The following is a 27,771-nucleotide window of genomic DNA, read 5'->3' as shown; positions in this document are numbered from 1 at the left end:
CTACGCTGTTTTCCATCTCCCCCCTATACTCACACTATTCCTACATGCAAAAACAGTTATACTAGTATATTAAGTGAATTTTCTTTTTCTTTCTTTTTTTTTCCTTTAAGTGATTGAGCTAATTCCACCCTCCCCCCCCCCCCAAAAATGGGTCAGGGGCAGTGTGCTTTACTGCATTCTGCTCTTAAAGGAGTGAAGAAACTTACGTTTTCCTTAGCTAAATTCTGATGTTTAAAAGCCTTCTAGCAGTTACTTCAATGAGTTTTGTTCTTCTGGTGTTGCCATTACCTTTCGGACACTGACCAGGCTAGAGCAGCGGAATGGTATGGTGGGCACTGGTGCATCTCAGTGGAAAGATACAGAAAGGGGAAATTAATAATGTGGAATTTATTTAGTGTTCGTAGTTTGTGAAACTTGTGAATGAATTAGTAAACAAGGTGATCTAAAGGTGAGCTAAGCCCTCTTCCTCTGTTCTTCCTGAACAATCCAGTCCAAAAACCATTAGATAGGGCTGAGCAAGGTATGTATGTATTTATTTAGTGTGCATGGCGGGGGGTGGGGTGAGCATCATGGGATTAGAGGAGGGATGCTGAAGTGGCTCAGGCAGGATGCTGGAGCCCAAGTTGGATGAGAAGGCTGTCTGCACAGTTACGGGGTATTGAAGCTGGAGAGGGGTGAAAAGGATGTTTATACTGGGGGCGGGGAAGGCAATGGCAGCAAGGAGCAATAGCTGTGAACACACCCAGTGCCCACATATTGGTTTCTATAAACCATTTTCCACTAAAAGAAATCAGGACTCTTTGGAGAACTGGCTGATTCCAGAACTATGGCAGGGAAAGTACAAGATGAACCTGGAACATCATATTGTGCCAAAAAGTAAGAAGGTACTTGAAGAATGATGGAATATGTCAAAAGAGCATAGAAGCTGGCTTGAAAGGTCTCCCACTCACTGGGATACTTTGAGCATAAAAAAAAAAAAATGTGCAGATTATAACCCAATGAATAAAACAAGAATCTTTGAGTTCATATTAATATAAGTAAATGTATACATACATAACTTGAAAGTTTATTGAGGAATGGGATATTTACAGTCTCAAAGTATCTTTTTGTGAAAAACTTATAAATTACAAAGGAAAAACTAGTAGTTTACGTTGATGGGTCTGCTAGGTTTCTCTACTGAACATCACCAGTAATGGGACACGTCAAAGTTACATGCCACCTGATAAGTGCAGTGAGAAGAATATAGCATCATTTCTGTAATATTCCTGCCAAAGATCAAAACCCAAATCTAATCATGAAGCTACATCAGAAAACCTCAAGTTGGGGGCCATTCTTTGAAATAATTAGTCTGTAATCTTCAAAAAATGCCATTTCTTCATGAAAGAAATGATGCAGAAGCTATTGCAGCTTCAAGGAGAGTAATAGTAATACAATTAAATGCAATATGTGATTTTTGAACTGGATCCTTTTGCTAGAAACAACATTACTGGGACAAGTGGGTGAACCTAGATGGGGTTTGAGGATGAGACGATAGCAATGCTTTCACGTTAATTTCCAGATATTGATGGTTGTGTTTTGGTTACAACATAAATACACTAAAGCATTCATGGAGGAGATGAAGCAGAATACTAGCAACTTACTGTCAAATGTTCAAATGTACTGTTTTTTTTTTTCAACTTTTCTGTATGTTTGGAATTGTTTCCAAATAAAAAGTTTTTTAATTAAATAAAAAGCTAGAAGATAAAAGGACTGATGTCCCTCATATGCTGTACTGCTATATTTAAAATGAAATTTTGTTTGAAATGGGCTAGTTCTGAAACCAGATTGGGTTCAAATTCTACTTCTGAGTGTCTTTGGGTGAATTATATATCCTCTTGGTATCCATTTCTCTCATCTATTTGAGCACATGGGGTATAATAACCCATTTTATAGGTTTGAGAGGAGATTTTAATGAAATAATCAGGCAAAGACCCTGAACAGGTCCTGGCATTTGGTAAACAGCTGGTAAAACATCTGTGTAACTTATCCCCAGTCCTTTCACAACACAACTCCCTTGAATGAGCTCCAAGAAGGACTCCTTGTTCAGTGGTGTTGTAACTAAGCTCCGCTTTATATGGCCAATTATGCTGTAAAAGTAAATTCCCACAAACATGAGATTATGGTGACAGAGTTATAAACTTCCTAAGAGCTGTTGGGGAGGCTGTTGGTCCATTTTTGGCTGAGTAAACATAATTGTGAGATTTGGCCAGATGAAAACATGGTGATTGCTAGCATCCAGGGCCAAGATTGTCGAATACCAAAAGTTAATTTGGGGGGGTTTGGAATCTAGTATTGCTCAGTGTGATTTCATTTTTAGAACTGGAAAGGACTTCAGAATTCAACAGGCTCAACCCATTTTATGGGTGAGGGGACTGAGGCACAGAGAGGTAAAAGATGCCCCAGGTAGGATCATGGCACTGGAGTTCGGAGACATCCTGACACAGAGCTAAAGTGGTCTGGGCAGTGCTGAGGTACGGTGACAGAAGGAGAAAAGTGTTTCTAGTGGAGAAATGCACATCATTCAGGTGATAGTGAAGGGATTGACCAGATTCCAAGTAGGGGATGCCCTGCTACATTCCAGCCTGGGGGCTCTACTCCAACAGCCTGCTAAAGCTCTCAGCTCTGAAAAGCTTCTAGTTTTTCTCAAGAGAGCTGTATGAAATGTGTCTTGCATGCCATAGACAAAGTGTTGCCTAAACTTTTGATTGCCATCATTACGTTCCAGCAGGTTCTTGTAGAGCTAGGCAAGGTATCAGGCCCTTCCTTAGTCTTGAGCTCCTGACCAATCTTTTTGATTCGATGGTTAAGTCAAGTTCAAGTGCTCTGATCACTTAATGTCCATTCCATAGTTTAAGAGACCCCAACTATTTTTGGTCAGAAAACAAGTATCCTCCAGGCTACCAGCAAGTTTGCCAAGACACATCCTGATTCATTATACAACCACCAAGATACAAAGCCCTAAAAATAGGGAACTTGCTTTAATATTTCATTTGGCATCAGGGTGCTAAGTTCATATTAACTGCAGGCAGTACTTTAGATTGGTTTCATTTGACTTCCTGGGTATTATGCTCTTTGGCTATGGAGGGCAACTTCTTGTTTATCTTCATCTCTGCTTGGCTCCAGATTAAGGCTTTGTGCATTAAAAAAAGAAGAAAAACTTTTCTTTTTACCACCCATCTGTTTAATAATTATTTTCCCTATTCTTTTTTTAACTCACTTGTTATGCTAACATTACTGTGTCTAAATAGAATGTCTATATTTGATTGCATTGTTCATTTTAAAACCTTTTTCCTTGTTTGTTTAATTAGAATTTAAGAGTATGCCAGAACTAGAACCCTTTCAATAAATGCAAGAATCAAAATTACTTTCATAAATCCCAGTGGGTTAATGATACTATCTGTGTTTTATCTCTGAGATCCATTAAGGAAGAAGCCTTTCCTGTTTTCATCTATTTCTTTGGGTAGGGGGAAGCATTACATTTTTATTTAAATACGACTTGTTCAGAATTTAACTTTTCCCCAGTCGTTATTTCTATATTTTATTAAGCTGTACAATGAACGTTGGGTAAAATGTATTTTAAGAATGAAAGCGAAGTGTAATTGTGACATGATTATACCCTTCTGGTTGGGCATGATGTTGTGGGTTAGGTAAAAGGGTATTCAGCCTTTTAAAGCATGTTCTTCTTTCAGTCGTTTTCCTTGCTCAGTTCTGTGAGATTAAGTATGGGACTAGGGTTTAACTGATTGTCTGTATTATTTCTTGACTATCATCCAAGTAAGCGAGCCCCGTCTCCTTTACTGGCTGTTTGCGTGACCCTGGACATGGGTCTGAGCTCTACTATGCAGATAAAGAGCTGAGGTTCAGACAGAATCAAAGACTTGTTGAAGTCATAGGCTTTTACAGAGATAAGACTCCTTGTCTTTACTCTGCCACTTACTAGAGCAAGGGTTAATCTTCCTGGAAAAATCATTTGTGAAAACATTAATTATTACTCTAGAACCATGCCTGGCACATAGTGAGTATTTAGACTGATGATGATGATGATTCTCATTTCTTTGTTCTCTGTAGCACAAGTTTGAGGCTACCAGTCTATTTATGCTGCTGGGAGTGGCAGGCAGGTTTCACTTCAAGTGTTAACTGGATCGCTTTGTAGGGCCTTCCTGGAGCACTGTGGGTGGGGGGAGAATTCTGACCCCAATTCTCTGCTTTATTCCTCTTGTCTTCCCCTCTCACATCCAAATCACTATTGATTGTTGTTGCAGAACAACTGAGCCATCCCTTTGATTGAAGGAGGGTGATGATTATTCCTTTTTCTTTGATGAGAGAGAGAAGGAGCGCAAGGGGAGAGGTGGGAGGAGTGAGTTGAATAGGAAAGTAAAAGCAGAGGTCAGACAAGCCAGGAGAGTCAGGGGAAACGAGGGAGCCCTTAGGACTGGGAATATCTTTGGTTTCCATGTGGCATAACCACCTGGCCAGGTGAGAGGGGGTCACTCACCTAGGAATTTCCAAGGTAGAAAATGTTCTGATTTGAACAAAGCGCTATTGTATTCCATTGATTTTAATTAGGCATAATTTACTGAGCACCTGGGATGTCCAAGTCATCATCCTAATTGTTGCAGATATGGATGAATAAGAGACAGTCCTGGTCCTGATGTCCTTAGGTGCTGGGGCTCCTTCTGCCATAGGCCCCACCATGCCCTGTAATGCACTTCAAACAAAGCTTCCTCACATTACTTGCCTAGTCAGTGTCTGCCATCCTGGCTAGACTGAGCCCTGTGAAGGGGTCCACGGTCTGTGTCTCTTTCTCACCATGTGTCTACAGAGTCTATTGGGAGTTGCAGTGCAGCTCTGACACTAATTGGCACCTGGAGTTAGGTCAGATTTCACAGGGTAAGGGCTCGGGCTTCCACTAGACTATCCTCATTTCAGACACTAGGCACAAGCTCTGGGATTCCCAGGCCACCTGCACATTTGACCAACAAATGTGGACTCAGGAAAGTGCTATAGTTATGATCAGAGTTTTATTACAAAAGATACAAAGGAGGACAAGTCAAATGAAAGAATACATAGAGTAAGGTCTGGGTGGTCCTCCAAATAAGGTTTCCTTGTCCTCAGGATGCATCATCCTCCTGGCACATTGATGTATATTACCAACCAGGAAACTCAACTGAGCTTTGGTGTTCCAAGTTTCTATTAGAGTTCTAATACATAGGCATGATTGATTGAATCAACCTCCCTCCCTCCCTGGAGGTTGGGCTACCATCACCTGGGGAGCTGAGCCTGAGAACAAGGAAACCAGAGGATCACATGGTTGGTTTTTGCAGCATAGCCATCCTCCATCCTGAAACTATCTTGGGGGCTACCATTAGCCACCTTGTTAGCATAAACGCGGGTGTGGTCCAAGGAACCACCAAGAGCAACAAGGACATTCCTGTCACTTGGGAAATTCCAAGGTTTGAGAGGATCCCTTTTAGGAACCAGGGACAAAGGCCAATACTTTATTATACAGTCGGAGTGTTCCAAAAAGCATTGTTTGTTCAAAAAAATGGTGAGTCTATTAACACCTATAAAATGAGGCCTAGTAGGAACAGTGCCATGCCTGAGGTGCCCAGAGAGGGTGGCATCCGAATGAGCTGGGATGACCGAGGGTTTTGACAGGCAGGAAATGGAGAGGGGACAGGAGAGGGCAGGGTGAGGAGGGAGGATAGGAAGGCCCTGGGGTGGGAAGGCTCAATGTGTGTGTTTCCAGGGAACGAGGGTTGGAGGCACAGTCAGCAGCACCTCAAAATGTGTGTCTACTATGGACAGGCCCATATTTTATGTCCTCTTAAAATGTTATGTGGATATTTTTTCAATATATATTTAGTGAGGGAGGCCATAAATCAGTTTCCTATTAATAACTCTTTATTCCTTCCTTTATGTTTTAATCCACACGTCAGCTGATCCTTTTCCCCCTTCTCTGGTCTTCTCCAAAACAAAATTCCACCTCTACAATCTGTAACAATGGGTGAGCAACAGAGGGTGGATGGAAAAGGCGGAATGGCTTGGAGTCTAGAGTTGGACGTGGCTCCATCACTCACTAGCTGTTTGACCTTGGACAAGCCACTCAACCACTCCACACCTCAGTTTCTTCATCAGCAAAATGGGGATAACAGCGGTATCTCCCTCCTAGGCTTGTGTGAACTCAACAAGCGTATATAGGTAAGTCACTTACAGCCCTGCCTGCCGCGTTATCTATGCCAGCTATCGTTCTTAGCTACCACTTCCAAAAGCAGAAAGAGAAAAAGTCTGAATCATTTCATTTGAAAGGATCTGGCTGGGCGCCTGGGTGGCTCAGTTGGTTAAGCGACTGCCTTCGGCTCAGGTCATGATCCCAGGATCCTGGGATCGAGTCCCACATCGGGCTCCCGGCTCAGCGGGGAGCCTGCTTCTCCCTCTGACCCTCTCCTCTCTCATGCTGTTTCTCTCTCGCTCGCTCTCTAATAAATAAATAAATAAAATCTTTAAAAAAAAAAAAAAAGAAAGGATCTGGCTGTTCTCTCAAGACTTGCTTCTCCACCTTACAGGGGCTGGGTTACCTCTCCCCTTTTTCCCCCTTCCCGCACTCGGCCTGCCCTTCCCTTCTCAGACTGTCCCTCCCTGGGCCTCTCAGTCCTTTACTCCAACTAGTAGACTCCCAGCCTCTGCTGAATCCTGTTTGTTGAATTCCAGCAGCTTTATACTGAGAATGCAGATTTTGCTTGCATTTGCTTAGACGAAGACCTTTCATTGTGTACCCTTTACGGACTGGACATCTGGCTAACCTGCTGTTAATGTGACTCTGAACATGAGCGAGCAGCAGAGAGTGGGACGAGACAGGCAGCCAAGGGCCAGTGGAATCAGATTGTGCCTGGAGTGGCCGGGGCTTAAATCCACTGGCAGTAGGGAACCATTGAAGGTGTTTGACCAGAGGAGCGGGTACAAGGGAAGCATTTAACAAATGGTTCTCCAGGTATGATTATTCCAAGACCCTCTGCATCCAAGCAGGAGTAAGTCACTTGCAGTGCTTGCTATAAGGCAAAGGCGGCTGGGCTCTCAGAAACACACATAGACATTTCATAAACAACCCGACTTAATCTCCCTCTAGCTCATCGGAAACAGCACGCATTTATCGAGTGCCTTTCATGAGCAAGACTCTGGGCCAAGCCCTGTCCTCCACATAAGTGGTTTTTATTGCAGGACCTCCTGAGGTCTCTGATCCTTCATTTCAAAATAGCAAGATTTCCTTGGCTCTTGAGAAGGGCAAGTGATAACTGCGCCGATATCTTCGTCCTACAAATTATTTAGTGCGAGGTAGATTTTCGCCTTATACTGTTTCCCTCCAGATGGCAGACAAGACAGACAGCGAATTAAGCAGTAGTGAATTAAGGCGAGGTCCTGATAGCCATCAGCTGACCCTTTGTTTATGTCATGAAAACTTCAGTGGGGCTGTGGCCACCTCATGCTTCCTATGATGTTCTTTAAGTTGGGAAAAGAGCCAGCAGTCAGATACTCCCAGTCTGAGGATGCTGTCCACCACAGTAGTGGCTGTTGTTCACCTAGTGACAGATTAAGTGACTGACAGAGGGGCGCCCACCGTCCCATACCTACTTCAGTGTGAAAGAGACGCTGGGGTTCTTCCAAACACAAATGCACAATTGCCCTGACAGCTCCCCTCCATGTAAGCGAGGAATCTGGGTCCTGGGCCAGCTGCAGAGGGGCTCCTGAAAGAAAGCCAGGCCCATCAGAGAGAGCCAAGATGTGCAGCCACCCAAACGCTTCCAAACCTGGGAGGATGAAGGAGAGAAGGAAGACAGAAGGGAGCTTGGGAAAGAGAAGGTGTGATTCCTAGAAAGAAGAGGATGGCAGTTGCCTCCCGCCAGCCAGCTCTGGCAGACATGTGTCCTCAGATGGCAGGTAGCAAGTCCCCGTGGAGATATATTCTCTCGTCTTGACAAGGTGGAGATCTCTTGGCTCTCATAGAACCCCGGGGGGGGGGGGGGGAAAGTAGCCCCAGGAAACCTCTCAGGGCCATCCACATGTAAATCTCTCTCATCATCACGACATGCATGTCAAATGCCTCCCCCTGTGCCCCCTTTTATTCCTTTTTTTTTTTTCCTTTTGCCTGTCCATCTTCTGGGGATGCTAAGAAGCACCAGGTGTGTTAGGTGTTAAGCTCTGCCTCCTTTGTGCTTTGGAGCTGATGAAGAGTCCCGAGGGTAACAGGTGTGCTCTGCAGCTGTGACGGGCGGGGTACGGGGGTGCGGGGGGGTGGTCAACCACTGGGACCATTTCTCTTGTAAAGAGGGCTGAAGTGTGTCTGATGGGCATTGCTTGCGTGGCCCTGCCCCATGCCTGCAGCCAGGGAAACCAGCAGGTAAAATGAAGTGTGGTTCTGCTCGCCCAGGAGGATGAGGTCACCGGGAAAGGGAGATGGTGGAATCAGAGAGAGACCCCAGGGCTGGGAGAAGAGAAGCAGTTTGTAAGCCTGATCGATTTTCAGCTGGTCTAGTGTGATGGGCATATGAAGCAGAAGAGAGGAATACGTGAAGATGTGAGCTTTTTAGGGGCGCCTGGGTGGCTCAGTCGTTAAGCATCTGCCTTCAGCTCAGGTCATGATCCCAGGGTCCTGGGATTGAGCCCCGCATCGGGCTCCTTGCTCTGCAGGAAGCCTGCTTCTCCCTCTCCCACTCCCCCTGCTTGTGTTCCCTCTCTCGCTGTGTCTCTCTCTGTCAAATAAATAAATAAAATCTTTAGGGCGCCTGGGTGGCCCAGTCGTTAAGCGTCTGCCTTCAGTTCAGGTCATGATCCCAGGGTCCTGGGATCGAGTCCCACATCGGGCTCCCTGCTCGGCAGGAAGCCTGCTTCTCCCTCTCCCACTCCCCCTGCTTGTGTTCCTGCTCTTGCTATCTCTCTCTCTGTCAAATAAATAAATAAAAATCTTTAAAAAATAAATAAATAAATAAATAAATTAAATAAATAAAATCTTTAAAAAAAAAAAAAGATGTGAGCTTTTTAGTAGTTTCATTTTGAGGATGCGGAGGGTCATGTAGCTTACGTTTGCATGCTTGCATGGACAACTCCGAGTGCCTGCAGCTGCCTCAGAGATGGAGGCCCATCTGGGGCTTGCTCCTGGATCCACACAGCAGCCTTTTCCTATTTGCCTCCTGCCCGGCATCTTCTGGGGATGCTAAGAAGCACCTGGATCTAACACTGCCCTCTGAAGAACTTGTTCTTTTTGCTGTAATGACCAAAACAAACAAACAAAAAATCCTTGGTAGCCGAAATAGAACTAATGGTCTTTAAACAATACATGAACTAAATTTCTTTCTCTTCTCTCTTGTTTGGTCAAGCTTGGCTGTGGTGCCTTGACTTTGGGAGAAGCAGGGACTCAGCGTGGAGGGGATGGATCTCTTGGTTCCTATGGCAGATGCCTGAGGGCCAGTCTAAAGCTGAACAAACAGATCCCAGAAGTTCTCAGGCCTCACTATAGCTCGAGAATTAGGACACATATCCATTGTGAAAACCTAACATTGGAAAAGACCAAGAGAACTGAAGTCAGGGGGGTTAAATGACTAAGATGGTTTATTTATTTGTTCAAGAAACATTTGCTGAGGACCAGGCACCAGGAGAAATGTTAAAATATGATATGAATAATGTGCTTTAGGAGTCGCCAGTTCCAACATGCTGTAGTCATGCCCAGTGGCAGGCACGGGAGCCTTTTCAAACCTAGATGCTTCCAAATCAAGCTGGGAAACACCGTCAAAGCCCCAGTGGAGGGAGGTAGGAGTTTGGGGTTTGCACTCAGTCTTGCGCCCTGAGTCCAGCTGCCATATGTCCACAGAGCACGGCCTTGCCTCTAAATCCTTGCATCTCTGCCCACTCCTTATGTGCTTTGGCCTAAACTTGCTGAGGACGCTCTAGTCCTCTTTGTCAACATTCTGCCTGGAAACCTCCTGGCAGACTTAAAAGCTTTGAGTTCATTAGGTATATTTTCTATCTTCCGAGTTACCATAGGTTACAATTATACCAAATGTTTTGCATTACAAAACACGGGGCACCATTTTTTCATCTTTTATAGTATCTTCCTCATCATTTCTTAGCCTCTCAAAATGTGTATATTGCCGTACGTGAATATATTAGTATATTTATCCATATGACCGCCGGTGACCTGTTCCAAAGCCAAGTCCTTTACTTTGGTTAGGGCAGTGCTCCACTGGTACAGACCTACTGCATCTCAGTCAACTATGCTGTGCAGCACGGAGCCACAAAATATCGATGGCATATCACAGCGACAAGCACTTGCTTCTCCACCATGTGACTGCAGGTCAGCGGGGCTTGGTTCGGCGTGGATCCGGACTGTAGGCTTAGATCAGATCTGTCATGTGTGTCTTTCATTCTTCTTGGAGCAGCAGTTCCCGGGGGCACAGTCTTCCCACGGCCACGTCAGAGCTGCAACAGGGACATGTGGAAGTCCACAATGTCTTTCAAGGCCTAGGCTCAGAACTTGTTGCGTTGGCCAAACATAACATCAGTGAGGCAGAGATGTATATTCTGTTTCTAGTGTTGCACCTGCAAAATCACACACCAAAGGGAGGGAGGAGGAATTGAGAAGATAAGGAAATCTATAATATGCATTTATCCTGCTGCATAAGGAGGATGTCTGGGGATCCAACGGTCTCTTAAGGAGACTTCCAGTTAATCCTCTTGCTTTTAGTCCCAACATCATCTCCTTCTTCCAGAAATACCTGGTGCTTGCCAATTCCTGGGCCATTTGGGGATTATGTAAATCTGGTTGCTTCTTGTCTTTCCCACTACTGCCTTAGGATTCATATTTTCAGGTTTGTTGAGTCAGTTATCACTTGCCCATCTACTTTCCAGCTTCCAAAATTTCATTGCTTTTGTTTCTTTTCGTATTTTCTTTGTCCTTGTGGGTTTATGCCTATAATAAAATCCTTTTACTGTCATTTTTGTGGGGCTTGGGGGAGAGAGTAAAGCTAAATGCATGTTTTTAATCCATCATCATTCCCACCTGGCTCTTCCCTGACACCTTAATGATCAGCCTCCTTTCCCTCTTCAGCTACTCTGGCTTTAATTACGCGCTGCTCAGAGGCCCTTGTTGCCCGGGGACCCAGTGGACGAACTCTGAGGAAGTGCCTGACAGGGTGGTGACTCACTTCGCAGTCTGGCTGGTTATTGGAACGTGATGTGAGCTGCAGAATAACCCTTTCTGACTCAGTGTTGTGTCCATAAACACAGATGCATATGAAGAAGTCATCTACCTCTTCAGAGTTCTGAATATACAACATCACTATTTTTTATCTGAACCTGAGACATAGGACTCATTCAGTTGAACACACACACGTGCACACATGTGTAATAACAAGCTGGATTTTCTTATACTAAGTGCCATGCCCTCTTTTAAGCACTTTATAAATATTAAGTCATGTAATCCTCAGAACGATTCTATGAAGTGGGTTCTATAGATGGTATTGTCACCATTTTAAAATGAGAGAAACTGAGGCCCAAAGAAGTTAAGTCAGTTGTTCAAGGTCGTGTCATTTATGAGTGGAGCCAGGACCTACCTACAGGCAGCCTGGCTCAGAAGTCTGCCTGGTAGCTGCCATATGAACTCAGGTGTGGAACGGCCTCCATGCATACCTCCCATTCTCTCTGGACAGTCCTTTCTGGGCTCTTTTTCCTTTGATAAGCCACTAAATGGTCTTCAGTGTTCTCCCTCAGGCTCTATTCTTATCTCACTACCCTCTCCCTGAACAATTGCTGTAGCCGTGGCTTTAATTACCATCTATATCTAAAGAGTTCCATCCTTAGGTCCAACCAGATTGCTCTCTTGGTGCCCAGAGGGGTTTATTCAACTGCTTACTAAGTGTCTTCATTCGGATACCTTGAAATCACCTCTAAGTTCATAGCTAAAATTTCATTCATAATTTTTCCTTCTCGTCCAGTAAACTTGCTCTTTCTCAGTCTGGCATCACCATTCGCCTAGGTGGGCAGGTGAGAGGCATGGGTCATCCTTGAGAGGCATGGGTCACCTCTTCATTCACCTTCTGTGTCCACCCAGTCCACCCTAAGTCCTGCCAACTCACTCATCCAAGTTCAGCTCAAGTTCAACCATGTCTGAGGCTTTGTAAGTTGAGTAAGTCCAGGCCAGCATTGTCTCCTACGTGGATTGATGCCACATCTTCCCTAAACAATGCCTCCCCTCCATTCTTGGAACCCTCTAGTCCTTATCTCACATTGAGTCAGTATGATCTTTCCAAAACATAAACTTAATCATGTATTTTCTTGCTTAGAACTCTTCAAGGGACTCGTGGTAACCTTAAGATAAAGGCCAACACCTTTAACTGGGCTTCCAAGTGTGGTCGTGACCCAGCCAAATGAAAGAGCTTCAGCCTCATCCCCCATCTCTTTTTCTTACATCCCTTCCTATAGCCATAGGGACCTTCAGTCAGCATCCCTATGCACCTCTCTCTCACCCCAGTACCTTTGCACATGAAGCTGTTTCTTTTGCCTAGAACAGTCCCAATCCCTCACCCACTACAGCTTTCTGTTCAGCTACAAATCCTTTAGGTAATTAACTTAAAGTGACAATTTTCTTGGGAAAGCTTTCCTTGACTTTTCTAGTCTTTATTAAGTGTCTTGTAAGTATCCTATGTAACACTTACTATAATTTTTTTGCAATTGCTTGCTAATTATCTTGTCTTTCTGACCACACTAGAAATCCCTTAAAGGCAAGGGCCATGTAGGTTGAGCTCATTACTATATCCCCTGAGACTAGCATAATGTCTTGCACATAATAGGAACTCATTAATTGAATATTACATGAGTATTGTATAAAAACATCAAAGGTTGTAAATTGCCCATTCCCAAAATGAGACGCCCCCAAAATTCAATGTTCTTTTGTTCCTAATGGAGTATCACATAAGAAGACAAACTGAAGACATATCTTTACTAGTAGTTATCCAAGACATTGGGGAACAAAAGAAAGTAAGAGGAGGACTTTCCTCCTCTTTTTTTCCTCAGAAGTGTTGACCTCCCCAGGGTGCCAGGGTGGCTCAGTTGGTTAAGCCCTCACTCTTGGTTTTGGCTCAGGTCATGATCTCAGGGTCCTGGGATTGAGCCCTACATTAGGCTCCCCACTCAGCAGGGAATCTGCTTGAGATTCTCTCCCTCACCCTCTGCCCCTCCCCCCTCCACTCGTGCACTCTCTTTCTCTCAAATAAATAAATAAATCTTAAAAAAAAAGTTTTGACACCCCATTAACTCAGATCACTCATACCCCGAGAGAAGCAATGCAGTTTTGAGGAGACGATAGTGGATAAAGTGGAACAGCTTCTGAGAGGTGCTATTCTAAATGCTTTGTGCCCTCAGAAAAAGGGGAATGATGAGAACTTTTCCCCAAATTGAACAAAGGAGGTGACTGGCACCGCTTTTGGCCTCATTTCATATTTCCTCAAATACTAAAATTCTTACCTCTCCAGAGGCACGTTCTGTGGTGACAGGAAATTTTGGAAGCAGAGATTGAGGACCGTGTCTGGACTGACCTGGCCACCATAATACTTGTCCTCCACATAATATACTTATCAAAACCCAGCCTCATCTGTTCTCTGTAGCAAAAGGAGGTGTTGGAGGTGACATGGCTTTGCCCTATGAGCCCAGGCATTTTTACCTAAACATGCTTATGTCACAGTCTTCTCCATATTCACTTTTTATGAGTCTCTTCATCCATAAGATGGGTAGTTTGGCCAATAGCAGCTCCAGTCATTAGAGTCAATCTTCTAAATCAGACTTCCTATTTTTCTCTTAGCTTCCAGTTTTCCTTTGAGTCACTTGTCAAGGTTTGTAATTATAAGCTTATTTACATGATTATTTGTTTACTGTCTGCTCCATGACTACATCAAACCCTGCCTTCCCTACTTCCCCGACCACTGTAAAATCCATGAGGGCAGAGACTGTGTGTATTTTGTTTGCCACTTGATCCCCAGAGCCTTGCATGATGCCTGGTACGTAGTAGAGGCTCAGTAAATGCTTGTATAAAAAAAAATCACTGGTTGAACAAACGTCACAATGAGGAAAGGCTTGTAGGTGATGCCCTGACTCCCCCATAGATTACTGAGGCTCTCCAGAGTCTACACAGTTCACCTCCAGTGAAAGGATTTATTCAACAGAGGAGCAGGGAAGAGTAAAGAGACTCTTCGCAGACTTCGTTCCACTCATTCTTGTCTTATTGCTCTCTATTTTGTGTTCTTCTGCAAATCAGCCCCAATGGGAAGAAAAGGCTCCCAGGCTGGGATTTGAAAGGTACTTTAATGAAGAGATTGTTTATAGATATGTGGGCAGGAGCAGAGGAGCCCAAGTCCCTGAAGCAGCCAGGGACAACAAAAGGAAGAATCCCTCTTGAGCCTGAAGCCAGAACTGGCAAGCACTGGAGGTACAGAAAGGGCCATTGACAGGGTCTTAACTTGTACAAGGACAGGTCACTGCTGGAAGCATGATGCAAGGCAGGGAGGGAAAAGGGAAGAAATGCCCCCCAACTCTTTTTCCTCCTGCCCTTTGATCTCCTGCTATGTCTCCAATTGGCACAGCTCCGCAGGAAGCCAGAGAGCAAGGGATCTCGGGCGGTGCAATCTGTAGAGATCAGCCTCCTGGGGCATAGAAGGGTAGGGGATGGATCTGGATGGGAGCAGCAGGAAAGCCAACCATGTGCCATTATTGTCTGTAAGAGAGTCTTTCTTTAAATGGGAAGACGCTGCTTGTGGCCAACTTCATTCTGCTCCCTGCTGTTTCTTGACATTCGTTTACTCATGGGTCTTTCTGCTTTTTTGTCACTCTGTGCTCTACTATTTTTTATATGTCTTGCATTTAAACTCTTCCAGAAAAAAGTCTGATGGGTCACTCTCTAGTACTCATAGGGCAGCCTATAAAACCTGCTTTTGGGTCACACACTTGTCTCTGGTTCAATTAGCTACAAGGCAGGCTTGTCCTATGATGAAAAATCTCTCCAAAAAGGTTGTGGGTAGTAGACTTGTCAGAGGAAATGGTCTGACTGGAAGCCACCTTGCATGTCCAATACATTGTCACCCCCACTTCCACCCCAAGGTGACCATCCTCCCTTATGAAGGATAATAATATCAATGTCCAGTTGCTGAGAGGGACAGGCTAATGCTCACTATGAGAGTCTACTAACACAGGACAAGTTGCCTCTGTCAATTGGATTCACCAGATGTGCCTAGCACTGATGTCTCTTCTTGTGTGATGCATCTTCAGCTTCCTCCTCTGATAGCTGTCATGTCCCAGATGTTACGTCCAGAGTCTGGTTCATGAGCTGATGTTGTTCTGCTTCTAATCAGAATACCCATATTCATTTGTCTTCATAAAAAGTAAATGACTCTGTCAGTGAGGTTCCTGATAAAAGGAACAGGGCATGATGCATTTTATTCATAATCAGCTCTGCAAAACCTCCTGCAAATAGGAAATGATTGTTTTCTGGCATTTTGGATTATGTTGAAAGTTGAATTTGCAAAAAATGACTGCAGCTGTTGCTTGGTAAAGTTTCAGGATAGCCACCTTGATTGGTAGCAGGGATGCTCTACTTTCCCAGTGCCCATTTCTCTCTGGTGTGACTCTTCTGAGTCACCCCCTTCAAGAACAGATCAGTGGGGCAACCCCAGAGTAGTCACTGAGCCATTCCAGACCACTTCTCAATGTCAGAACTCTCCACGATGGGTGGCTTTCCACACATACTCTTCTCTCCTGAGAGAAGCCGACCAATTAGCTTCTGTACAGTTTATCCAGTATGTCGTGATGCTTTTCCCTTTCTCTCCATCTTATGAAATTCTCAACCTTCAGTCTCAGCTCAGATGGCTCTCTTCATGAGATAGCTCTTGGGAGGGCAGGCTCTGCAGTCAGACCACTTACACTTTCTATCTAGAACAGCCATTCATCAGTTGGACCTTAATTTCTTTATCTGTAACTATGGGATGGTAATTGGGTGAGGCCGCGTATATTAGTGGTTAAGCATGTCGGCAGCAGAGCCAGACTGTCTGGTTGCAAATGGTGGCTTCACCACTTCCTATTTATATGACCTTGAGAAAGTTAATGAACCCTTCAGTGCCTCAGCTTCTCCATCTGGAAAATGGAGGTCATAAGATCTGTACAGACTTGCTGTGAGGATTAAATGAATTTATTGAAGAAAAAGCCTTTAGAGCAATGCCTCACACATGCTTAATGAATGCTGTACTTTATTATTTTCTATCTCATTGAATTGTAAGGATTAAGTTGGGTAAAACATATAAAGCATTGGAATCATTCCTGACCCAAAGTCAGCTCTCAGTAAATGTTGGTGGTAGTTGTTATGTTGCATTTTTCTTATTATTCTCCAACCTGCCAGAGAGAGGTTGTCCATCTCTTGTGTTCCTATAGTACATAAATCATACCTCTAATAGCATTTTTCACACTATCCTTGTTTGGATTTTGTCTGTCATGTTGTACTATGTGGTCCTTATAGGCAAGCATAAGTAATAAATGTTTGAAATTGCTTAATGTGAAAAATTGCTATACCTTGATAAGGTTTTTGTTGCTAAGCTTGTCAGGATTGACGCTGGCAGCTTGTCAGTGAAATTCTTTGATTAGCAAGAGGCCAGCAGCAAATGGGTTGACTTTGGTTTGGGTGCATCTGCCTCTCCTCATCAGCTCATATGGTTTACCAAGTACAGTCTGAACACAAATTCTGGTGCTGAGAGTGGGTCTTTCCCTATTCTTCAGGTACGGGATATGCAGAGTTTGAAATGAATGGTGTTAAGTGAGACTTGGGGGCCTCTCCTTTTCGCTCCCCTTTATGTAAAGCATTTGCTTGCTTTCAAAGGTAGTTGCCATACCCTTGACTCAAACTGGAATTCTACCACCACAAAGCGGGTGCTGTGAAGACAGCCGTATGCAAAAGATGACTCATTCAGGTGATGGCTAACTAACTACATTCCCTCCCCAAGCTTATGACTTGAGAGGTCTGGGGATAAAAGAAAAAGAAAATAATAACGATTTATCACTTCCTGTTTTGGGCCTTCCTGACATAAAAAGAAATATATCTTGAAATGGTTTGACCTGTGCTTGTGATATATTAATGACTGTAAAAGAACTGACATCAAACAATGATTTACTTCAGAAATTACGGTAGTTAGGCTGAAATGATGCTTTCAGTCAACACTCCGTGTCAAGCTATCATCCCTACTCGCTGGTAAACATCTTTGCAGGTACATGCACATGACAAGGGTACCACGAAATGCCCATTGTGAGCTCTTGTTTGTTGTATCAGTTGGAAGGATGCACAGATGCTGTTTTTGCAATCTGGTTCATAAGTTTATGTTATATATCAGAATAATCATAAACATTAGTTCCTATAGATAGTAAATGAATGGATGTTATATTTCTGATAAAAGAGAAGCATAGACTACTTTTGAGGCTTAAAATGTATTATAGCCTACCCTACAGAGGGGAATTTATCCAGTAGAATTTCTCCATTCTATTTGTTATTTCAGACTGGATTAAAATCTTAAATGTGTTGGCTTTGTTTGTTGGTAAAAAGTTGGTACTTCTCTTCTTAAAAACACATTTGTAAACAGCCTTAATTTAATCATAAAGTATGTATAGCTTTGGTGGTAGGTTCTATTCAGAAGCCTCTGGGTGCATCCAAATGCATTCTCTGTGGCAGTAGCAGATTTAGCTATTCTGTGTGATGTGCCTTTAACTTCCAGACAATTTGGCTTGTGTGTTTTCCATTCAGCAGCCGACCAATTAGCTTCTGTACAGTTTATCCAGTATGTCGTGATGCTTTATAACATCTTTTGTCCCAACCTTCAGTTTGTCTCATTCTGGGTTTGGATCGTCTGTTGGCCTGTCAGCTGTGGTCATTGTACTGTGTTTGTTCTCTGAGTTTCCCCAAACCAGCTGTGCATACTGCTATCTGTCTGGGCTCTGGGGGACCAAAAGGCTGTCATACTGAAGGTTAAACAGATGCTGGGGCTCTATCTAGATTCTATAATTTGGTGCTAATTTTTGGTATATTTGTGTATGGTTTGTATTTTTAATTTCCTATATATTATGATATTTTGAAACCTTAAAAACCTTTCTGGCTGGGGATACACTGCCCCTCCCTGGGCTAGCCAATTCTTAGAGATAGCAAAGGACTCAGGGGCAGCATGCCTTTGAAAAGAAAACTAACCAATCCAGAGCCATACCTCCTCCATCTGGCTCATTCATACCAAGCTGACATTTCCCCATGCTCTCACTCACGCCAGGGCCCAGTACCAGGAAATGAGAGGCCACCACTTTAGCCCCAAACCCGCTGGAGTTATTCAAACTAGCCAATCCTAAACTATTTCCTCTGCCCTGCCTTGCCTTTTCCATGGAAGCCCCAGTAAAGACTGTGGCCTAGACTTTCCCCTCCTCTTGTTTTCTGCCTCCTGACCGCCCCGAGGCTTCCCCCTGCCATGGCCCTGTATGTATGACATGATGTGCCTCCTGTCTCTAGGACCTGTGAGTATAAAAAACTTCTGTCTTCCTGAACCTCTCCTGTGTCTCCCCTTATGGCCACACTGACTGACCATCACACAAAACTGCACAAAACGATTTGCTTTTTCACCAGTCGTGTCCACATTTGAGGGAGACATGTTGGAGTCAGTTAAAATAGTCCATGCTTTTGCTTCCGTATACACTTCCTATGACTGATGATGGATCACTGATTGTTATATATATATATCTTCACACAAGGGTGCCACTGAATGTCCTCAGTTCATTTCAGTGCTTATCTTGTCTTAGTGTCAGGAGGTTCTCCTTAATATCTAACCCAGTCCCTTCCTGTTGCTACCCAAGGCAACTGATTTTCCTGTGTCTCTGCCTTAATAAATCATTTTCTAGAAGTATTTGAGATTCATTTCAACATGCCAACTCCAGAACATTCATCTAGGTACTCTTCCTCTCAAAATTGCAAATGCGACAAAATCTGCTAGGCTCAAGATGTCAGTAAGTGTTCAAAGAGCACAACTTCAACCTTGAAAAGAATATTAAATGATAAAAAATGGCACTAAGTGCATGCTGACTACCACTCTCCTAGAAGCTCCGCTTTTGCACTGAGTTGGCTCCCAGAGAATAGGGTCTTTTTTTTTTTTTTTTAACAATATGATGAGGAAAGCACTCATGGGCTTTATAGTAAGACTGCCCTAGGATCCCGTTGGCCACTGTCACTTACTACCTGTCTGATCTTAAGGCCACTGTTTCACGTCTCTGAATCTGTTTCAGCATCAGTAAAATGGGGATAATGGTAGCCGCCTCATGGTATTGTCACGAGGATCAAATGACATTATCAAATGGAAAATACTTCCCAATGGTAGCCATTCCACAGTGTTGGTTTCTCTCTGCCAGGTTTGTCAATGCAATGCGCCCGTAATGCTATATAGTGATAAGTACACTCAATTTAATTTTTACCAAACCACATTCATTAAATCAGAATTGTAGCTGTTTAGACCAGGTTGAGCAGAAGTTTATTTTTTTTTTTTTACTAAGAAGAGGGATTTTCTCGGCAAATTTTTCTGTCAACTGGAATGGCGCTAAGGAGAAAAGTTAAGCTACTTAACAGCTTTTAAAAATTCCTACTTGCAGTAAAGAGAAAGAATTAATTAAAAACAACCATGATCTAAGTCATTGAAAGGGTTGGGGAGACAACCTATTTAGTAATCCTTGGCACTGATTCGAGCGCAATTAGTTTCTGTGTGACTTACAAAGGCGTGCCTCATTAAAACTAGCCTGTATTTCAGACATCTCATCAATTAAGATGTGTTTCCCTTTCAATTAATTTGAATCCGTGAGTTTCTGTGACACTGCAAAAATGGAACATTGAGTTCAGGTAAAGAGCTATCCATCCCTTACCAAAACTGTGGGAAAGACCTTTATTCACTTATGGTAATTTACATTACATTTACATTACATTACACTTATGCTAATTATTGCTGCACTCCTATTTCTTAACCCTTCATTAATTCATAGAACGTTTATTGACAGCCAGTCAATGACCTGGCACTCAATTACAGAAGAATTTTTCTCCTGGCATCGGGGAAAGAGAGAAAGCTTGCCTTCTTTAATAGTGAAAATGTGCTTTTTTCCTCTCTGTGCAAATCTTGATCAGATCCAAACACTGATAGATACCAGGTTTAACAAGATGTTTCATAATGACATCCATGCACATTTTACTCTATCCTTTGAATGAATAAGAACAAGGCAAGAGTTAATTATTTGACATCCAGAAGTGAATACAGGGATGACCTAGCCCTTAGGCAAGGCCAGATAGACATTGGTGATCACCAGGTAGTTACCGGGGATCTGTGGGGTCATGTGCCTGTTTTCTGTGTAGGTTAAAAGTCTGACCTCAACTTCAGGCTTAAGGATACGCTATAGGTCGTTGTCATTATTAAGACGTTTTCAGGATGCAGTTTCTTACTGCATGTTTCTATTGCTACTTGCAAATTTTTACCATTATTATTTTGCTTGTTCAGTGTTATTAAGAAATAATTAGAAATGACAAGGCTGAGTTGGATCATGTTGTTTGCCTGCCCATCCTGATGTTAAAATTTTGATCTTTTCTTAACAATATTCTCTAAATATGTGTAACTTGGAAGCTCCCAAAACCTTTTGTCAAGGTCATCAGTGACCTCTTGATGATCACTTCTCAGTACTCATACTACTGGACTTTGCAACAGCATTTGACATGACTGACCATTCCTTTTTTCTTCTTCTTTATTTTCCTCTACCATTTTAATTATTTGAATTCTGTTGTAAACTTTAAACTCTTTATTTTTATACTAGATCCATCAAAATCTTATCCTGCCGTTTGGTTTCATGAAAGAACATTTTAATGTCATTCTTGAGCAAAATCTTTTATTTTTGTGTTTCTTGCTATTAAGTAAATATAATCCTGTCCTCCTGCATCAGTGCTCAGAGAATGTTTGCCGAATTTGGGATGACCACGGAAACTGGGTTTTGAAATAGTCCTTTATCTCCTACTTTATCATTATAACGTAGTTGTCTGAAATTCTTCACCTATTTCTATTTTTTTTTACCTTGTAGTTTTTATAAAATTTTGTGCAACTATTATTGATTTTGTTTCTTTGATGTGGAATCCACTCCTTTGGCCTAAGCATCTTTAACTCTTCCCCCCACAGCCCCATTTCTCTTATTCACATGCTTCCAGATCTTCATTCTTCTTGGGATCTTTAGTTTGAGACTTCTTTTACAAGTTTTTTTTATATATAGTCACTTTACTTCTAAAATGCTTTTCTTCTTTCCAGCCAGCTTGCCCCTCTGTTCTTGTTGTGATACTTGCACTTACTTTAGCTTTGTCTTAAGTTTGAGGAGAAAGATCCAAGTTGATTCTTATCTTCTCATTGTGTATTTAAATCTTAGCTCTTCATTTTAGTGGCAGCTTGTAAAGCCTATTTTTGTCTCCAAAGTTTAAAAACCTGACAAGTAGGCATGGTTCTCATTCCCTTGTCAACCAAGATACTTGAAAGTACGGTCTCAACATGGTGCTTCCGTTTCTTTACTGAGCCCTTTGCAATCCGGTTTGTACTCTCCTTGTCTAATGCACCTGCTCTGAGAAAACTCACTTCTGGTTTTCTCTTGACCCTTTTAGTACTCATCTCACTCAACTCCCTCCTTCCTGAAGCTTTCTACCCTCTTGGATTCCATGACACCATTTCCTCTTGACTTCTCTCCTGATCCTTTTGGTCTTTTTTGGACTTACTTGTGGGCTTCCTTTCCTTTGCCTTCTCTTTAACCCTTACTCCTCTCCAGGGTTCTAGCCTTGCTCCTCTGCTCTTGTCACTATGCATAATCTTCCTGGGGGAACTCATCCACTTATATTGATTTAACTACCCCCGACCAGGACTTTGTGCTATTTCCTCTACCATGAATGCTCCCCTGCTTTCTCTCCCTCCTACTCATCCTTCAAATGAGTTTTTACTCCTCCAGGAAAGTTTTCTGCAGGCCATCCTTTGGACTAACTGTCCCCTCTCCTGTGCCCCCAGAGTATACTTGTTGACACCATTATCACACCACACATTACATTGTGATGAAATTATCTGTAATCTCCTTAGGGTCAGGAACTATGACTATTTTTGTATCCCTGTGCCCAATATGGAATTCAAGAGCTTTCTTTGAGGCTTGCTTCTCTCTGAATGAGATATAATCCTTTTCATGACCTAGCTGAGACTGTATTTCAGCTCAAGGTTAATTTTTAAAAATTATATTCTAGATCACTTTTCTCTTAACTTTCTATGGTATCTCTGATAGGCCTATGATTTGTAAACTAAATCCCCTTGATCCACTTCCTAGTTCAGTCAAGGTCACTATCATGTATTTACATGGTCTAGCTATGGTTTGACTTTAACCATCACCTATATGCTGATGACTCCATACTCCTTTTCAGTAGCCCTTACTGCTGTCCTAAATTGTTTCTGCACATCCTACCCCTTGCATGCAAGCATTTCCTATCCTCATGGTACAGAGTTTCTGGTGCCTTGAGTTCTCTAACACCCAGGGCAATTGTTCAGGGTTGATGAAGAGAGAACTACTCCCAAAGCCCTCATTTGGATGTAGTGTGTAGTTTTGGAGGGGAGCAAAGGTGGGTGCTGGTGAGGTCAGCGTAGGAAAGAAGTGTCAGGGTGAGAAGGTGGTTGTATCAGTTTCATATGGCTGCTGTAACAAAATGCCACAAACTTAGACTAAAACAACACAAAGTTATTCTCTTACAGTTCTGAGGGCAGAAGCCTGAAATTAGTTTCAGTGGACTAAAGTCAAAAGGTCACCATGGCTGGTTTCTTCTGGAGGCTCTGAGGGGAGAATCCATTTCCTTTCCATTTTCAGCTTCTAGAGCTTCCAGCATTCCTTGGCTTCTGGCTGCATCATTCCAATCTCTGCTTCCACTGTCTTCTGCCTTAACTCTGACACTCCTGCCTCCTTATGACTACATTGGGCCCATCTGGATAATCCAGGATAATCTCCCCATCTCAAGGTCCTTAATTTAATCATATTGGCACTGTCCCATTTGCCCCCACACACTGGTACCAATGAAGGATGGTTTGGATGTTGCCATTTTGATCTCTGTCTTGGGGAGATAGGGTAGAGCCAAGACTTCATGAAGCTCCAGTGGGATGAATGATGCTAATTCATCCTACTGCACAGTTTCCATTGTGTTCCCTGAGGGAGACAGCACATTTTGATGAATCTGCATCTGAAGACCTGACCTCTCCTGTCTTACTAAACAAGAAGCATGGACCATTTTCTGCTTCCTATTTGGCGTGATGAGGGAGGAAGAGGACTCTCTGATCATGGGGATAAAGCAGACTTGGAGAGGGGAAAGCGCAGGCCAGATGCACTGTGAGCTCAGAAGCTCAGAACCCTACCATTTAGCCCACATGGCCAAACGTTCTTGTAAGATTTTAAGGAGAAGGAACTTTTGACTATAATTGGTTAAGAGCACTGTCTCTCCACTGTGACTGCTAATCCTCATGTGTGAAAACAGCGGCATAGCCAGAGGCATCTTTGGAATCAGTTTAGAGGAAACTGAATTGGGGATACATTTTGTTTAAGTTTAATTAAATGTATTTATGTGATTTACAGTCACTTCCATGTATACATGTATCTGGTGGTTAATTAATAAAAATATGCAATTATGCTAAGGTCTTTTTCAGACTTTGGAACCACCTGTCCCAAGCACCTGTTTCAGCAGTTTTCACTAGGAAACTCTCCTTAATTCTTTACATGGCATAGGGAAAAAAAATCATAACACAATTCAGAATGTCAGAATCCTGAATTTTAAGCACGGAAGCTAGTGCCACTACCCTTAACTCTACCCATTCCCTAAGGATACCCATCTCCACCTAATCCCTAACCCTAACTCACCTAACCTGACCATGACACACACTCAAAATTGCGCTTCCCAGGAGGACACTGGGGAGCTGTTAAGACTGTGGTCTTTAGAGTCAAGTGCTGGCTCAGCCACTTGGTATAGAGTGGGGAGTTTGGCTCGGTTTTAAAATGGGAATAGGTACTCATGGAGATGGTTGTAAAGATTAAAGTGGATAACTCCTATAAAGAGCTTCGCTCAGTACCTGCACATGGTTAGTGCTCAATAAAAATTCTTACTCTGAGCCTTTCCAAACATATTCATCTAATCAGCTCCTGTGGTCACAGAGCGCTTTGAATGTAATCATCAGCAATAAACTGAGACTATCAGAGCCAGGAAAAAAAAAAGTTTATTGGAAGGATATTAATAGCTTAAAGAGCTGAGGGAAGAGCTGACCGAACAGGTTTTGGGGAAGACAGGAACCCGGGCAAAACACAGGGTCTCAGAAGCCAGAACACGGAAACCATCCTTCTGAGATGCTGCTTCCCCTCATAGCTGCCTTTGCTCCTCGTTCTTGTCCAGGGGTAAATGCCCAGGAGGGAGAACCAGCTGGCCTAGCTTGGTTTGCTTCTTCCCCCTTGGTCAGAGGAGTAGATGTTTGGGATTGGCTACCCTATTAAAGCCACGGGGGGCTGGGAGACAGTTCCACGAGGTCAGGACACTGGGCAGACAAAACTACCTGTACTCCATGGACCTATTGCTAGGTGTCCCCGAGGACCTGCCCAGCAAACTTCTCTTGATTGACTTTCAACTTCCTCTTTGTCAAAATGTAATTACCTTTTGTAATAACCCAACATCATTGCCTCCCATCTTTCCAGATAATCATACTTTCTTTGGAATGACTTCTATAATGATTATTTACTCATACATTCATTTATAAATGTTTATTGAGCACCTCCTAGTTGTTAAGTCCTGTTCTGGGGGCTGGTTTACCTCAGTGAACCAAAGAAATCCCTTGCCTTCAAGGACTTACTTTCTCGTGGAAGGAGACAGAAAACCAAAATAAACAAATAAATGTATGATGACATTAAGTGATGATGGTGCTAATGACCAAGTGCTAATGAGGAAAACCATCAGAAGGGAAAGGGAAGGAAGAAGGTATTGCTCAGACCAGCTATTCAAGTTATGTGAGTCTGTCATTCAACTGTTCACATTTTGATTATTTTATTTGTTTACTTGTCTGTCATAAGTGACTAGCCGGCTTCTCCCCTCTAGGAGTGAGCATCTTAAAACTGAAGTCATATCATTCATTCCTAGCCCCTAGGCCTTGCCTCATGGTGGATGCTCTGTAAATGTTTGTTGAAGGAATGCATAAACACATAGGATGGCTATTGGATGATTGTATTTTTCTGCTTGTGACCCAGCCTGCCATTCTCCCACACAGGTCATTGCAGATGGCCTGAGGAGAGGGGCTAATTCCATCTGGGCTCTGCCCTTGTAGGTTCTCTATAAATGTTGCTGACTGACCAATTGGCTAGAAAATACATTTGTATAACCTCCATTTATCCAATCTCTCTTCCCTGGAATGAATTTGGTTTCTTCTTGTTATTAATGCTTTTTATTTTGTCGTAACATGCTTTCTGAATTTAAGACCAGCTTTAAGAAAGAAATGAAAAAAGTATCCATTCCTCACAACCTTGAGTCACAGAATCATGGCATCAGAATGAATCTTAGCAACTGAAAGCAGCTTAGGACAGCACCTCACGTAAGTGAATTTGTGCTGTGAGGAACAAGGAACAAGGGCAATAGCAATGATCCTTTAACGGAAACTAGAATCCTATTAAGTCTATTCCCTCCATACCTGATTTCCATATTTACTGAAGTGGAGAGAGCTAGATTAATCCTCATTTAAGTCCTCAGTCTTAAAGTAGAAAACAAGAGAATAGAATGTTTTAAAATATTTTTATTAAGCATTTTATAAATATCTCAGTATTGATTGCATGATGTTTAAAGGGGGCCTCCAGCCTAGCAGAATTCATGGCTTTTCACTTTAGACCATGAATGGACTGCCATGGACACAATTCTCTGGTTGTGATGGAAGCTGTGTTTATAAATGATCAACTGTGCTGTGAATATATTTAGCTTATGCTAAATGCCCCTGAGAGGATGAATATAATCTGTTTCTAGTTTAATTGTGTTTTGGAGCATGGCACATTTTTTTTTTCCAGATGAATAAAATATTAAGTCTTTTCCACTTCCTGAGGAAAGTTAGGGTTGGATTTTGATATTCAAATTACCAGACTTATTAAACATATTAAAATGAAAATGTAAAGAGCTATTTGATTCTATTTACAAGTTCTTGTCACAATATACTGCTCAGTGAAAATGCTATGTTTTGGCATCTAAAAGCTGGATATCAACACTGAGACCAGAAACCCTTTTATTCATCATTAGCATGAGTGGATGTTACGGCTGACAGATAAGATCGTTAGAAATACTGGTGTTGGTAGCTAAACGGTATCCTCATACAGCACTTAAAACATTTCAAAGCAGTGTTCTCAGACTTTCGTATCATAAACCTTGAAATTTGTATATGCAACCCAAAATACATAAAGTAACTATTTTAAGCACTGACACCATTAAAAAAGGATTCACTTCAGGCTTCTGAAAAAGCAAATTTGGCCACAGCTGTATTTATTTGCTCATAAACCATAAACTTCCTGATGGAGCTCTTAAAGGAAAAGTAAGGGCCAACTTGAAATGGATGTCAGAAAGGGGTTTTAGATATACATGTACTTTTAATACATGTACTTTTCTGTATAAAGAGGCCTCGTAATGGTAAGCGACTGCTCTAAAGTTAGCCCACTTCCCCCTTATCTCTTTGTTTCCCTGAAGTGATCATTTAAATTAGCAAGATATGTGTGTAATCTACAAAATTTCCCTTACGTATATGTTTCAACGAAAGCTGCTATTATATAAAAATAGATCCTATAGCCTGTTCATTATTTACACCTGCATTCCTATCTACATTCACACCCCTCCCTCCCTCCATCATCATCTTAGCAATCTCTGAAAAGAAAAAATAGGTAAGACAGGCTGTATTTCAATGTACTTCTGTCAGCAGATAAATGAAAGTTGTCTGGGGGCATAGAGAACGGCAGAATATTTAATACCTTTCGTGTGATGCTCTCTTCTCCTGCTCTCAGCCCATCTGACTGAGATGCCACCAACCAGCTTGGTCTTTAGTGGTCTGTCCACTCTGATACTAATGGAAGCTGTTGGGGTCCTATGTCAGGTCAGCTCTAGTAACTGCTTTTTTACCTACCTTGCCATTTTAATCAAGTATCCTTTGTTGTTGTTGTTTCAGTAAAATCTGAAAGTCTGAATGGAGTTAACTATATTTTAAAGTGTAAAACGCTGTGAATTCACATTGACTAGATTCCACATCCTAACAATGAAAAACTGTAAAATACTACTTTTCAAGTTGTGATCTGTTTGTATGTCAGCAAAGTAACTATGAGATAAAGAAAAATATATAAAAGCCATTTCATAGATTTTTTTTTTCAGTTAGAAAAATCATGCTTGGAAAGATTACATTTTATTAAGCCAAAATGTCTTCTAAATATCTATATTATTAAAATGTATAGGTTATTATAAGTAAGAAAAACATTAAGAATCTATCTTAGATCAGAATTCTTATATTGCTGGAACTAAAAATAACATAATAACTATTATTTGTGGAACATCCAGAGGTTCAATAACCTGCCTGAGGTCCTTACCACTAAAAACTATTGCCTCTA

The 27,771-nt window shown here is 42.4% G+C and overlaps 1 protein-coding gene across 9 annotated transcripts in view; it reads left to right on the top strand.

The window, feature by feature from the left end:
* Nucleotides 1–27,771, top strand: part of NCALD (neurocalcin delta) — a 366,474-nt gene that overhangs the window by 166,567 nt on the left and 172,136 nt on the right. Inside the window, exon 1 of one of the 9 annotated variants that reach the window (XM_081816331.1) lies at nucleotides 5,958–6,240. The exons of 7 other annotated variants lie outside the window; for them this stretch is intronic. The gene's annotated coding sequence lies outside the window, so the exon portion shown is untranslated. Of the gene's footprint in view, nucleotides 1–5,957; nucleotides 6,241–27,771 lie in introns of those variants that run through there. One more of the 9 variants, XM_081816328.1, reaches the window with a different exon arrangement.

The sequence above is a fragment of the Leptonychotes weddellii genome, chromosome 4 (assembly GCF_054177405.1).
Source record: "Leptonychotes weddellii isolate Sample4059 chromosome 4, ASM5417740v2, whole genome shotgun sequence".
Lineage (NCBI taxonomy): Eukaryota > Metazoa > Chordata > Mammalia > Carnivora > Phocidae > Leptonychotes > Leptonychotes weddellii.
The sequence above is the reverse complement of the archived record's forward strand: the minus strand, read 5'-3'. Positions and strand labels throughout refer to the sequence as shown.